Source organism: Octopus sinensis, unplaced genomic scaffold (genome assembly GCF_006345805.1).
Source record: "Octopus sinensis unplaced genomic scaffold, ASM634580v1 Contig10331, whole genome shotgun sequence".
Taxonomy (NCBI): Eukaryota; Metazoa; Mollusca; class Cephalopoda; order Octopoda; family Octopodidae; genus Octopus; species Octopus sinensis.
In genome coordinates this window covers 197,525-213,519 of record NW_021832120.1, presented here as the reverse complement: position 1 = coordinate 213,519, position 15,995 = coordinate 197,525, and the positions used below count along the sequence as shown (strand labels likewise).

General features: G+C 33.9%; 1 long non-coding RNA gene across 2 annotated transcripts; it reads right to left on the bottom strand.

Moving 5' to 3' along the window:
* Window positions 1-201: 201 nt before the first annotated feature.
* On the bottom strand, window positions 202-10,431 carry LOC115228338. Of its 2 annotated transcripts, XR_003883205.2 has the most exons (3): window positions 10,400-10,431; window positions 329-482; window positions 202-296 (listed from the first exon to the last, which is right to left on the bottom strand). It is a non-coding gene; the product is annotated as an uncharacterized LOC115228338 (long non-coding RNA). The 2 variants fall into 2 exon arrangements; XR_004997206.1 differs by lacking the exon at window positions 10,400-10,431 and having other exon boundaries at window positions 329-583.
* Window positions 10,432-15,995: the final 5,564 nt, after the last annotated feature.

Here is a 15,995-nt window from a genome sequence, read left to right as displayed (position 1 = left end):
TTTGTGAATAATTTTAAATCAGATTAATAAAAATAGAGATTAAAGAAATAGTAATAGCTAAATAATTTATTCGAAAGTTCCGGAGAAACTTCGCTCTATACATGTGAAATAAAAAATGTACTTGTTCTAAAGCTTCCAAAAGATTTCAGACTGTTCATAGTCAGATTTTTTTTCCTAAAATGTAAATAAAAAGAATTTCAACCGAAGAAATATAAATAATCCAACTGAAATTCCCACAATTGCAGCTATTGCAATAAATATCCCAACTCCCATTCCTGCTTTTCGAGCAGTGCTTCCTTTTTAAAGTTCAACTTTGACATTAAAATACTGCTAGTTGTGTAGGTCGAATCTTTGCTAGAACACACCGGAATTTTATATTCTCCACAATAATCTGTTTTCCAAGTTCCATTGTGATTAATGCTGATACAAGCCATCATTTCATCAATGACATGAGGTTGATGTACATCCCAATTCGGTGTCATCTAAATCAACTATTTTATGTATACCAATAATGGACCGTCATCATACATTATTATGTTATCATCCCACGTTATTCGATTGTTAATGTAAAAACTCTGATTTACAATTTCTAAAATCGAATGATAAAATAATTAACTATTATTTATAAAATCTACGACATCTTGGGATGTTGGATTAATGACTTGTTTATTCATACTATCGCATAGCATATGGCCTTCATAAAATGTCATTGGAATTGCGAATAGTATATATTCAGTCCCACCATATTCAACGGCCACTTGATGTGAAGGATTTACTAATGTTATAAATAAAGTTTAAACTTCCATTCATGCTTCTACAGTTCGATATTGCATTTGTCCTAATATCTATTACATATTTATTTTTTTAATTATCACCTGAATCGTTGTTTCTCACACAGGCATATCTTGAATCTGTGCATATTCTATTTTCCCATTTCCCTGTTTTATAGTTTTGATAAACGCAAGTGTTATCAGTATTTTTAATCCAAACTGGATATCCAGGAGCCCAGTTTGTAAAATTCTATTTATTTAATAAATATTTTTTTACTGAATATGATATATTTAATGGACTCATTATCCCGCGAACAAAATATTCTCCAAAATTTAATGCAACCGTATATTCAACATTTTCTTATATAACAATTATTACGAAAAACCAGTAAATAGACAATTCTCAAATTCGTTTCTAGGAACATACAGTTGTGCCTTTCTAAATTCACATACTTCCAACGCCTCATCGAAAGGCATTGGCATGTCATAAATATAATAAACGGATTCGTTGTAAGTAAAGATTTGCGCGAAATAGACTGGATATTAATCAATTGCATACATTTTAAATCGGTGCTATTGCATGATACATATGTTGGATTTTCATATATTGCATCTAAAAATTAACTTTAGATCTGCTGACCTGTTTCACAAATTACATATTTTTTGTCGTCACAATCACTGCTTATAAATTCTCCGTTAAGGAATGAACGAGATACACATTCTTTTGTTGTCGGATTGTAAGGAGCCCAGGGGAGATATTTCTATAGACTTAAATATTATTATTACAGCAGCATAATTTTTTTCAGTGAAAATTTTGTTATTAAAATTTGTAATTCCAAGATATACGTCTCCTTTAAGATAATCTATACAAATGATTTAACACGACAGTATATATACTGTGAAAAGCACAGTTTTCTTCGCCATCGTTGGGAATGAATATATATCCATTGTGATCGTTGTTACATATTCGTCTGGCTGTTGAATAAGTCCGATATGCGTAATAGATATAGTATGTATGCTTGCGAAATGTAAAAACATCGTCAGGATTTACTAAAAGGTTGAATAATACTTCTACTGTTTATGATTTTTGCTTTGGTTATATTAATTCCGTTGGAAGAAATTGTATCTGTTCATAATAAAGTCATTATTTTAACCTGATTCACAGATGTAGTAGAATTTTCTCCAATAAGAAGATACGCCTATCCATTTACTGGTATGCGCTTCTAACGCGACTGCATCAAACCAACCGTATCTATTCTTGAAGTTTGAATATGTCTTTTATTTTACTAGTTTAACAAATACCAAATCATTTCCGGTATGCATGCTTACTGCTGCTCCATCCCACCAACTGTAATCCACTCCAATAAGGTGATTTTCTCTCAAAACACCTTGAAATTTAGTTTATTATTTACTTGCTAAAACGTCATTTTCTGTTTGATTTGTTATGTCGACTGGATACCAGTTTGACGGACATGAATATTCATAATTATAGCCAGCCGTTTTTTCTACAGATAAGGAATATGAATGTCCGCCAAAGTTATAGATTACTCCATTTGTAGATTCTAGACTATTATACCAATACTTCTAAACCAGTTTTCAGCCAAAGAAAAAGAATTAAAATCAGCATTTTTGACAATCATTTTTAACTGTTTATATAATCATTTTAATGAGCTTTTAAATTGCTTTTTCCGGTTTTTGGCTTTTATTGTTAAAGAAATTCTTTCACATTTTTTTAACTGCGGTAAAAAGATTTTATTATATTTTAACAATTTTAATTGCGGTAAAATTATTAGGTGGCTAAAGAGGTCAACATTGATTCAATTCATTTTCAAAAATACATTTGTTCTTCCAACTCTTGGCAAAAAACATATTTATTTTCCAATATTTAAATGCTTTTTTTAGTTTGCATATCATTGCTTTGCTGCTTATAAAAATTATATTTAGATGCCATTTTCCTAAATACAATAATTTTTGTTACAGAATTCTTCATATGCGGTAATAGTATATAAAATAATTCTAAAAATCCAAATTTTTGATCCTATCTTGGCCAAAAACGTATAAGTGAGATAATCAAATTATTAATTATTAAAACATTTTTTTGATTGGGAATGAAACTGATCCTGGTTGAGAAAAAATTGTATTCTTATTGGGAAAATAACAGATTCAGAAAACAGTTAGCTTATTTATTATCAAAAATAAAGACAACTTTTTGATTTTTTAGAATATAATAGAATGTCGTTTATTGATCAAAAGCAAACAGAAACCGAAAGAAAACAAGGAAAAATCGTTAACGGCGAGATTAAACGAGGCACCGAAGTGTCTCTTTCAATGAGTATCCCCAATTATTGTCGATGTCGACAACTTTTCTGTAAGATTATCCGGATCGTGGGCACAGAAGATTCTTGCGAGTTTTCTAGCCTTCCGTCAAGTTGTACTCCATAAGCCAGTTTCAATGCGAAATGTCTTGTTTTTTCCAACTGTTTGACAAGGTAGTCACTCTCATCCGTACCAGCCCTTGTAACCATATGTGGGAACTGGATGTACACACGTTTTGTAGACGTAGATGTACGTTTCCGGATCCAGATAAAACCTTGTTAAACTTTTAAGGATTCTAACACTCCTCTTCCTCTGTTTAGCTACGTGGTCGGAGTACGAACCAAGGCAGTTGACTATTTCTCCGAGGTAGTGTAGATTCAAACTCTTGGAGAGGTCTATATCATAACCACTTATAGCATAGGAACATGTAGCACAAACCTTAATTGAATAGTGTAATTTTCATTATTTTTTATTGATTTTTCATTTACTCTGCCAAAATGTTGATTTTAAAAACAAGTTCCCAAAGTGTGGGGTGCCCCACCCCTAATTGTATCACGTAGAAAATTTTTCCAGAGTGTTATGAGGGCAATTAATATTGATTCAGAGACCAAAGAAATCAATAAAAAATATTATACAGCAAATTCTTGTAAATTTGTCAATAACGAAATTCGACAGTATTTTTAAAATTTTCAAAAAATTCTAAAAATTAAAATACTAAACTATATTTTACTCCCATGCTTTGTTTTGATTTTAATGGGTGATATACAAGAATCGCAGTCAAATAAAAAGTGCAAATATTCAGTCATAAGATGCCAACAACTTATTATCATGCCAGAGAATTGCTAATAAATTTTCTTTTTGTTTAAATTAAACATTTGTGGGAAACAATTAACGCTATTTCAAAAAATCGTGAGTCAATTCTGGAACAAATAAAAACTAAAAATTTATCTAAAAAACAGTCAAAAAGTTAAGTTTTCCACAACATGATGAAAAACTTGTTGAGTGGATGATTCGTTAAAATCAAAAGGTATATCTTAGTGTTTTTGAATTTTTTAGTGCATTACTGAACGATGCATTAATATTTAGTAAAGCAGAATTATTTGCTAAGCAGCTTTCTTTTGAAAATTTCAAAAACTCTTATGGATTTTTATTCATATTTAAAAAAAGGTATAGATTTCGGATGATGAAATTACATCGAAACATGTGCACTGACAAAAGTGTTGACATTGTCGTGTTTCTCAAATAAATCAAGAACTTTCAGTGCCATGTACAGCGATCAGATTTATAACCTGGATGAAACTGGAATATTCTATAAGCTTATTCCAACTAAATTTATCTGTAGGACTTTGTTCTGAAGATACAAAACCTTTAAGGATAAAGTATCTATGATGTTATGCACAAATAAGTCTGAAAATCGTAAACTAAAGCCTTTATTGATAGGAAAATCAAAAATTACAAGATGTTTCGAAAAATATGCTTATCGATATTCTGTTTCCTATCAAAATTCCGAAAGAGGATGGATAACCGAATATATTTTTATTAACTGTAAGCAGAAGGACCAAAATCTAATTTTGTAAATCATCTTTTTCATTTTTGGACGAAATATACGAGAATAAAAGATGAACTCCTAAATAGAAAAAAATATAAAATTCATTATTTTTAGACACGAATCATAATCGGATTAATAAATAAATAATTTTCTAATTTTAAAATCAAATCGGAGCACAAATGATTTTACAATGATTATTAATTAGTAAGGGAACATTTTTATTGACTTAAAAAATAAGAATTCCCCATAAAAAGTCAATTTAATTGACCGTAACATTAAAAATTGACGAGCGATCCATCAATGTTAATGATTGTCAAAAATAAAGAAACTCTATTATAATTTTTCTAATTATATTTTTTTCAAACGAATGTTAATCAATTAATTTTACAGTTAAAATTTAACAATTTTTTTTCACGATTTCGAATTGCCGGCACATAAGATGGCCTGGCTGTTCCCCCAGGCGATCGCCAACGGAACTCTTTGGAGAAGATGACGAGTCTCGTTGGAATTTTTGCTTTTCTTAGCGATCTTCGTCCCCAGCCAAAGTCAATGGAGTTAACCAAAGTCAATTATTGACAAGTAACAAATAATAATTAACCATTATTTAAAGTCGAATTGACTGAAAATTCTTAATAAACCCAGCAAAATCTTCGATTTTAAAGAAATTGTCACCGTCCAGATAGGTCGGGGCTCCAGATCATCCCCCCGCGACTATCATCAGTCCGGGGCGGCCTTCTCTGTGGATCTCACTCTCCCGTTTTGTCCTTCTCACTATCTATGGGGATGTGGAACCTAATCCCGGCCCAAAGAGACATATATCACTTCTCCAACTAAACATCAACGGAGTTACTGGAAAATCAACAGAACTAAACTCTTTTTTGATCAACCATGATATCGACATATGTGTACTCCAAGAAACAAAACTCAATCCTTCTTCGAGGTCCCCACGTTTCCCCAACTACCACATGGAACGCCTGGACAGACCCTCATGCCGTGGAGGGGGTCTCATAACACTTATTAAGAAGGAAATCACTTACCAGGAGAGCTCCCCTTCGCTTAGCTCTAAAGGAAGCAAAAACACGAGTCTGGAATTTTCTGCTATCACTATCCCCACCTCACTTGGAAACAGTGATTTGCAATATGTATATCCCACCAACAGGATCGCGCCCGAAACATTTTATCACAGATCTACGCCCGTTTGATAATCGCGAAAATCTAATTATCTGTGGGGACTTGAATGCAAAACACCCGCTTTGGCTAAAGTCACAAACTGCTGACTCCCGAGGAAAGTCTATTCTCGAGCAATTGGACAACCTTGTAATCCTGAACAACCCCTCACTGCACACAAGAACTCCATACAACACCAAGGACAAGCCTACCTCCCCCGATCTGACCCTCTGTTCTTCCAACCTCGCACCTCTGGTCAAATGGGGCGTTACCTACGATCTACGGAGCGATCACAATCCGTTAATTATAAAAGTCCAAGTCAAATTGCCCATTAGAAAGGGGTTCCGCAACCTGAAATACGACTACAAGCACCCAGATTGGGTCAATTTTGCCTATTCATTGACAAAGCACTGGTTAACTTTGATGTACATGATTTCGACTCGATCGACAACGCCCTCAAGCACTTCTACCGAACAATTCTGATTGGAAGAAAATCATTCTTAAGAATGAGAAAAATTTATCCAAAACCAGTAAGAAAATTTCCGTCTGGGATTCTACCTCTAATCGAGGAACGGAACTCATTGAAAGGTCGCCCTCATCTTACAAAAGATAACCGGCATCGGATCAGACTACTGAATAAAGTCATAGACCAATCTGCAAAAGACAAACGGTACGGGAGGGCCGAAAAGTTCGCCAGAGGTTTAAATGCGGAGGTCCCACTAACAAAAGTATGGGCATCCCTAAGAAGATTCACAAACCCTGAGAGATTTAAATCGGGTGAGGATAATGCGGTTCCCTTCACCAACAAACTGATAAAGTTCTACGCTGGGATCAGCAACATCCCCCACAGGAAATACGATGGACCATGCTTGAAGTCGTTGAAACCTCGAAGATGTCGGGACATGATTATCCTCACTCAAGAGGAGGTGTCTCAGACCATCAGAAATTTAAGAAGCACTGGCTCTTGTGGACCTGACGGAATTCCTACTATTCTGGTGAAAAACCTAGGACAGGTGGCAATATCAGCTCTCTGTCAAATTTACAACTTTTCTATAAACAACAACGCAATACCCACACTATGGAAAATGGCATACATCCGCCCTATTCTGAAACCAGGGAGACCAAAAGACAACCCGGCGTCCTACAGGCCAATATCTCTCCTCTGCGTCCTTTCCAAAGTTCTGGAAAAACTTATACTCAACCACATCAAACAATATCTCCCGAATTTGGACTTTCAACATGGATTTAAATGTGGTAAATCAACCACCTCGCACCTTGTCACTTTGACGAACTTCATCTCAGATGGACTATCTACCAAACCGTATAACCAAAAAACGGTTATGTGCTCAGTGGATATCCATAAGGCTTTTGACTCCGTTCCCAGAAAAATACTGACTAGGAAAATATACCTTAGTGGAATTCACCCAAGACTGAAAATGTGGCTAGCTAACTTCCTCAGCAGCCGAAGAGGCAGGATCCAACAAAACAATACAAGATCGATGTCACGTTATTTTCCAAACGGAGTCCCTCAAGGCTCTCCCCTTTCACCAGCCCTTTTCAACTTATTCTTATCGGATCTCCCGCTACCAAACGGCAAAAACTCAATCGTACTATCATACGCTGACGATATCGTAATTGCTACCCGGAGCCGTGAGGTGAATACGGCGAGTACAAAACTGCAGTACCACCTTAACAATCTCGAAAGTTGGCTCTCGCTAAATCGACTATCAACGAGTCCGGAAAAATCGGTCACCACGCTTATGACTTCAGCAAGGAAGCTTGGGAAAACGGTGGTGAACCTGTATCTAAATAACATGGAAATCCCGTTTAAAAAATCCCAGAAAATCCTCGGGGTGACTTACGACAGTCACATGTGTTTCTCTCAACAAGTCGATAATATTACTACTAGCTGCATGAAGAAACTGAACATCTTGAAAGTGTTTCTCCGAAAATGCAGACAGTGGATCAGCTTCCCCGCACGCCAAGCATTATACCGGCAATTCATCGAACCCTCCCTTAGCTATGCTTGTGAGGCGTGGGGAGGGTTTATCAGTGGAAAGAACCGCGTTAAAATCGAGAAAACTCAAGATCGCTTCCGAAAAGCTCTACAAGGACCGAATGAACATCTACTCATCGCCCCATTTAATGAAATCTTGAGAAGAAACCTCGGGGCTACAGGCCCTAAAACACCACCACCGCGCCCTCACAGAAATTGTGCCGGGACAAGGGAGGAGCACCGGGCAAAGTTGAGGACCCTCCTCAAAGAAGCCGGGATCACCTGATTAATTAGTTTTATGGTTTGGACGGTGATCTAGGTTCTAATAATAATAATAAAAATAATAATAAAATACAATCCGGCCTACGGCCGGATGATTCAATGTGAATATTTTTCCCTATGCGGCCTTCGGCCGCGTCGAATTTGTAACAATGGCACAATTATTTCACAATTAAGTAAATATGACACAAGAAAAAACACAGAACTAACCCCATAAATATTTGCAGTTAAAGTTTTTTTTACTCTGCTAATATGTATCCTTTGATCTTTTTCATCCTCTTCATTAATTATCGTTACGAGTTCTCGATCCCTATTTTTCACAATATATTTTTGTGCAGATATCTCGTCGTATAATGGGTATTTTCTATAACCCGGGTTTGCATCCCCATCATGGCGTATTAAAATTTCATCGCCACTTTCAACTTCATCATATTTCCATTTTCTCCGCCTTTTCATTCTTTCTCCAGATTTTACAATATTTTCAAGGGCTTTTTTCCTTTTTTCATCGGATCTCCTTAGCGGATCTCCTTAGCTGATTTGGTAAAAGCACATTCTACCATAGCAAATTTTGAAAAGGAATCCAATAAAACAAGAATCTATTATTTAGATTACTAAATTACCCAGGAATAATTTTCATTTCGGGTCCAATAGCGTCTTATATCGATAAGATCTACAATGTATCGTTCTCTTGGGGAAGAAGCAGTAATAGGCGTTATTGCTGGTTTAGTCGTAAGCAATCGTTTCGACTAGAATTAATAAAATTGGTAATTTACCTGACAATAAACACATTTAGATACCACAGATGCCACATCAGTACGTCTGGCACCATAAATGGTGAGTGTCAATAAACTGTACAATTTATCACGTCCAAAGTGATTAAGATTGTGTTGAGCCTAATTTAAATAAACAAATACACTACTTCAATGAATTTTAACTTAAGTTCAGTGTCTTCGATACAAAAAAAACGCAACTTTGAGCCATTTTTAGAAATGTAGGTGTTGTTCTCCTTGAAACTAAATTTTTTGGCATATCTCCGTATTCGTGCCCTTTCTTCCGAACTCAAGGAATCATCAAGGTGGCCTGATTCCAAATACTCCCTAATTTTTTCGAGAGTGTCTCGATTTAATTCAACTAAAACCATTGATTAATGCTAATCTTTTCAACTTTTTAAAACTTTTTAATTAATAAGATTTTATTTTTTTATTATCAATATTTTTTTGCAATGAAATGTTTTGTAGGAAAAATATTTGTTTTGTATTTAAATAATTGACCTGACCGATCTGGCGCCCCGGCCGGTCTGGACGGTGACAGAAATTGTTAGACAAATTCTCGAAAATAGCTACTGGATCCTCGACAATAGCCAAATATCTTTTAAAACAAAAAAAATGAATATTATATGGTCAGATAAATCAAAAATACAACTTTTTGGACTGAACTAAACGTAAATTTAATCAGGCGTATAACCCAAAATGCACCATACCCACCATAAAGCACGGGGGAGGAAGGATCATGTTGTGGGGCTGTTTTTCATCAACAGGGTAAATTATTTGTAATAAATAGAATAATGAATTTTCTCAAATATTGCGAAATCCTGAAAAAAAACCATGTTTTGTTGGGTCTTTAAATCAAATTTAACACAACAATGGACATTCCACCATGACAACAACCCAAAACATAAGTCAAAAATGACTGTTGAATGGTTACAAAGAACAAAATAAATGTTTTGGAATGGGCAGTCAATCACCAGACCTCAAACGGGAATTTCTTGACAAGCAAGGCCAACACCATTAAAAACAACTTTAATTCCAAAAGAGAATTTTTGTGAATAATTTTAAATCAGATTAATAAAAATAGAGATTAAAGAAATAGTAATAGCTAACTAATTTATTCGAAAGTTCCGGAGAAACTTCGCTCTATACATGTGAAATAAAAAATGTACTTGTTCTAAAGCTTCCGAAAGATTTCAGACTGATCATAGTCAAATTTTTTTTCCTAAATGTAAATAAAAAGTATTTCAACCGGAGAAATATAAATATTCCTACTGAAATTCCCACAATCGCAGCTATCCCAATAAATATTCCGAATCCCATTCCTGCTTTTCGAGCAGTGCTTCCTTTTTAAAATTCAATTTTTATAAAAAAATACTGCTAGTCGAGTAAGTCGACTCTTTGCCAGAGCACACCGGAATTTTATATTCTCCACAATAATCTGTTTTCCACTTTCCATTGTGATTAATGCTGATACAAGCCATCATTTCATCAATGACATGAGGTTGATTTACATCCCAATTCGGTGTCATCTAAATCAACTTTTTATGTATACCAATAATGGACCGTCATCATACATTATTATGTTATCATCCCACGTTATTCGATTGTTAATGTAAAAACTCTGATTTACAGTTTCTAAAATCGAATGATAAAATAATTAACCAGTATTTATGAAATCTACGACATCTTGGGATGTTGGATTAATGACTTGTTTATTCATACTATCGCATAGCATATGGCCTTCATAAAATGTCATTGGAATTGCAAATAGTATATATTCAGTCCCACCATATTTAACGGTCACTTGATGTGAAGGATTTACTAATGTTATAAATAAGGTTTGAACTTGCATTCATGCTTTTACAGTTTGATATTGCATTTGTCCTAATATCTATTACATATTTATTTTTTTAAATTATCACCTGGATCGTTGTTTCTCACACAGGCATATCTTGAATCTGTGCATATTCTATTTTCCCATTTTCCTGTTTTATAATTTTGATAAACGCAAGTTTTATCAGTATTTTCAATCCGAACTGGATATCCAGGAGCCCAGTTTGTAAAATTCTATTTATTTAATTAATAGTTTTTTACAGAATATGATATATTTAATGGACTCATTATCTTGCGAACAAAATATTCTCCATAATTTAATGCAACCGTAAATTCAACATTTTCTTATATAACAATTATTACGCAAAACCAGTAAATAAACAATTCTCAAATTCGTTTCTAGGAACATATATTTGTGCCTTTTTAGATTCACATACTTCCAACGCCTCATTGAAAGACATTGGCATGTCATAAATATAATAAACGGATTCGTTGTAATTAAAGATTTGCGCGAAATAGACTGGATATGAATAAATTGCATACATTTTAAATCGGTCCTATTGCATGATACATATGTTGGATTTTCATATATTGCATCTAAATATTTAATCCAGATTTTTTGACCTGTTTCACAAATTACATATTGTTTTTTGTAACAATCACTGCTTATAAATTCTCCGTTAGAGTATGAACGAGATACACATTCTTCTGATGTCGGACTGTTGGGAGCCCAGGGCAGATATTTCTTTAGACTTAAATGTTATTATTACAGCAGCATAATTTTTTTCAGTGAAAACTTTGTTATTAAAAATTGTAATTCCAAGATATACGTCTCCTTTAAGATAATCTAAACAATTGATTTAAAACGACATCTATATACTGTGGAAAGCACAGTTTTCTTCGCCATCGTTGGGAATGAATATATATCCATTGTGTTCATAGTTACATATTCGTCTGGCTGTTGAATAATTCCGATATGCGTAATAGATATAGTATGTATGTTTACGAAATGTCAAAATATCGTCAGGATTGACTAAAAGATGTAATAATACTTTTACTGTTTATGATTTTTGCTGTGGTTATATTAATTCCGTTGGAAGAAATATTATCTGTTTATAATAAGGTCATTATTTTAACCAGATTCACAGATATAGTATCTTTTATAGTGATAAGAAGTAACGGGTATCCATTTACTGGTGTGCGCTTCTAACGCTGCTGCTGCGAACCAACGGTATCCATTCTTAAAGTTTGAATATGTCTTTTATTTTACTATTTTAATAAATACCAATATTTTTCCAGTATGCAGGCTTTTTAATGATCCAGTCCACCAATAGTAATCCACTCCAATAAGGTGATCTTCTTTTAAAACACCTTGAAATTTAGTTTATTATTTACTTGCTAAAACGTCATTTTCTGTTTGATCTGTTATGTCGACTGGATACCAGTTTGAAGGACATGAAGTTTCGTAAGTTCCGCCATCCGTTTTTTCTAGAGATAAGCCATATGAATGTCCGCCAAAGTTATAGATTACTCCAATTGTAGATTCTAGACTATTATACCAATACTTCTAAACCAGTTTTCAGCCAAATAAAAAGAATTAAAATCAGCATTTTTGAAAATCTTTTTTAACTCTATATATAATCATTTTAATGAGCTTTTGAATTGCTTTTCCGGTTTTTGGGTTTTATTGTTAAAGAAATTTTTTCCACAGTGTCACGTTCAAAGTGTCACGTTTACATGTCACGTTCATTTTTGTGGTGTTATTTTTTTTCTCAACAATCCTTTTCTATCCATTATTCGTTCTGTTTTTATTCCTTCGTATGGCGGTCTCTCATCTCACTCTTAATCCCGTTTCCCCCTGCTAAATCTGCAACATGGTTAACAAAAGAAAGCAGGGCCGTCCCTGTTCATTGTGTTCTCTGTTCTTTCATTTTCCTTATGTTCGACGACGTTCTTATCTCTTCGTCTACCAGGGTCCAACAGGGCGATCCCCTAGGTCCTGTTCTTTTTGCCTTGGGCGTTAACAACATCACTCATTCTGTTCGATCCCCAGTTAACATATGGTATTTGGACGATGCAACCATTTGCGGTACCCCCGATGCAGTTTTTGACGACCTTTGTTCTATTCTCCCTTCTCTCTCGGACATTGGCTTATCTATAAATGCCGATAAATCCGAAATCGTGAACAATGTCTTAAATCCGAGTCAGTTCACTGCTGCAACTTCCACGTGCCGAAGCATTCTTTCCGACGTCCGGATTACGGACAAATCAAATCTTATGATCCTCGGTGCTTCCATGGGTCCTTTTGCCCTCTAATGCTCACTCGCTGGAAAAATTTCCAACCTATCCAAAACGATCGAGAAGCTTAAAGTCATCGACCCTCATATGGCTCTTTTCCTCCTCCGAAACCATTTTTCCGTCACTAAGATTCTTTACACTCTAAGATGCGCATCCTGCTTTCAAAGAGGTGATTTTCTTTCCGACTTTGACAATATCCTCAGGCTCGGTACGAGCTCTTTTTGCAATCTGGGTTTCGACGATCCAGGGTGGACTCAGGCATCCCTACCTGTGCGCTGGGGCGGCCTTGGCTTGAGATCTTATTCCGATCTTGCCCTCCCTGCATTCCTACATCTGCCTACTACGCTTCTCGTACTTTCTCAGACATCGTTCTTCGAAACCTTTCCAAACGGAAATTGTCTAAAGATTACTCTGCAGCCTGTGGTCGGTGAGAGGCTCGGTTTGGCTTGAAAGTAATTAAAAAAATTTTTTAATTGCGGTAAAAAGATTTTATTATATTTTAACAATTAAGAGAACAGCTATCTTATTTATTATCAAAAATAATATGAAAGAGTTAAAAATAATATGATTCTTTATAATTTAAGTTTCTAGAAAATTATTGCCCCTTTTTTGTCTAAATTTTCTAAATAATATGAACTAGTCAAAAATAATATGATTTTTTTATAATTTAAGTTTCTAGAAAATTATTGCCCCTTTTTTGTCTAAATTTTCTAAATAATATGAACTAGTCAAAAATAATATGATTTTTTTATAATTTAAGTTTCTAGAAAATTATTGTCTCTTTTTAAGTTTAAATTTTGGTTAACTTTCGTTTTTTTGAATCATCTTAGTCAGCTTTTAGGAAAGCATTTTTTTAATTTTTTAGGTCAACTTGGTAATTTCCTATTAATTACTATAAACAATAAGAAACAGCCACAATTGCTCATTAAATGCAGTTCTTTTATTTTCCAAGAAAGCTTGCATTTACGCTAGGTAACTTTTTCAGCGACGTGGGAAGTTGTCTCGATGTCACTTTCATCATCATCGTCTACTTGCAAGTGCTAGGCGCAATGAACTTTTTTTTAAAAATATACAGTGGTCGTCAAAAAAAATTGCTCACCAATGTTTATGTCTTTATATAGCATTATTCTGATTTATTTTTTTTGTAAACATCTTTAAGTAGTATTTTATTATTATACCTTAATTTTTATAATAAAATTTTTCTTTTTTATTTACAAACTTAAACAAAACAAAAAATTGCAAGACAAAAAACATTAGCACAAATTTGGAAATCTCATTATCAGTAATTAATATGTCCTCCCCTTGCTAAATATAAAGAATAACTCCTTTTTCTCATTGAATTTACTAAGTTTTGTAAAAAAACTTTTAGGAATTGACTGCCAAATTTTCATAATATTTGTCTTTAGATCCTTTTTACTTTTCGGGGGATTTTTAGCTAATTCTTCTTTCATAAAGCACCATACATGCTCTATTGGGTTAAGATCCGGTGATTGCGATGGCCAATCAAGAATAATATATTTTTTGGTCTCGAAATATGCCTTAACCATACGAGATGTATGGCATGAAGCATTATCCTGTTGAAAAATAAACGAGGATAAGCCCATTTTTTCAGCTGATTGGTCCAGATTATTAGACAGTAAAGTTATATAATATCCAGAGTTCATAGTTTCTACGATAAAAACCAAATTGCCTACACCACTATACGATATACAGCCCCAAATCATAACTCTCCCTAATCCGAACTTAACAGTCGGCAGCAAATGTGCATTTTTTAACTCCGTTTTATTTTTTTCTGTAAACAAGCTGATGTTTTCTGTTGTTAAAAACATCGAACATTGACTCATCTGAGAATATCACCGATTTCCATGTACTATCAGATATCGATAAAAATCGTAGTGACGCAGACCATCTCGAAATGATATTTTTTGAGAAAGCAATGGCTTTCTTTTTGCTACACGACAATATACCCCATTTTTATTCAAAGTTCTCAGAATTGTCCTAGGGGAAACATCAATATTGAAAGTTTCTTTAGTTTTGTTGGACAAATCCACTGACAACAATGTAGGATGTGATTCGGTTTCATTACATAAAAATTGTATTTGGGGGGAACTTAGTTTCGGAAGACGTCCTGAGCCCGGTCTCCGATGCAGTGTTCCAAATTCTCGAAATTTTCGAATATTAAATGAAATTGTGGAATACGGCAAATTAAGTATTTTTGAGATTCCTCTGATTGATTTACCCTCTTTAAAGTACGCAATAATCATCCCTTTTTTAAATTCAGTTAACTGTTTCTTGGGAGAACGTGGCATATGCAATAACAAGAAAAGTGAGCAATGTTTTTTGTCACGAGATTTAAATTTTTATGCTTTAAATTCCTTATATTGAAATAAAATCGCATTAATAAATTATTATATTTAAGAATTAGAATAAAAAATGAAGCGTAAGATTAAATTTTTTATTAATTTGTCAATAAAAGCATGAAAAAATGGCTGAGCAATTTTTTTTGACGAGCACTGTAAGTACTTTACTAAACAAAATCAAATTCAATTGACGATAATCAATTTTATGTTAGATGATTTTAAATATAGAATGGCAATGAATTATGCAAGTAAATTCAACCTGTATGGTGGTAACCTGGAAAAAACGTCTTATGACGCTTCTTTCTAACTACAAGTAATGAAGGCCGCAGTAGAAACGAGCAATCTTAAAACGGTAAGAATCTTTGGAGTTGACGAGAGCTATATCTGAAAATGAAGAAAGGATATAATCGGATTAGTTGTATTAAATCTCTGTTTTTAGTAGCACCAATACAGACCGTTCTTAATGAACTAGGAAGGGATAGGCGAAAGCTGGCTCGAGAGACTTTAATGGCTATTTAAGTCTTAACTAGGGTCTTTTAATTTTTTTATTTTTATGCTTATTTTTTATATATGATTGTTGTAATTTGTACAATATTTAGTCGTAAATTTTTCTCTGTTTGTTCTTTATATGCATCGAGGCTTCTTTAGCAAGAACTT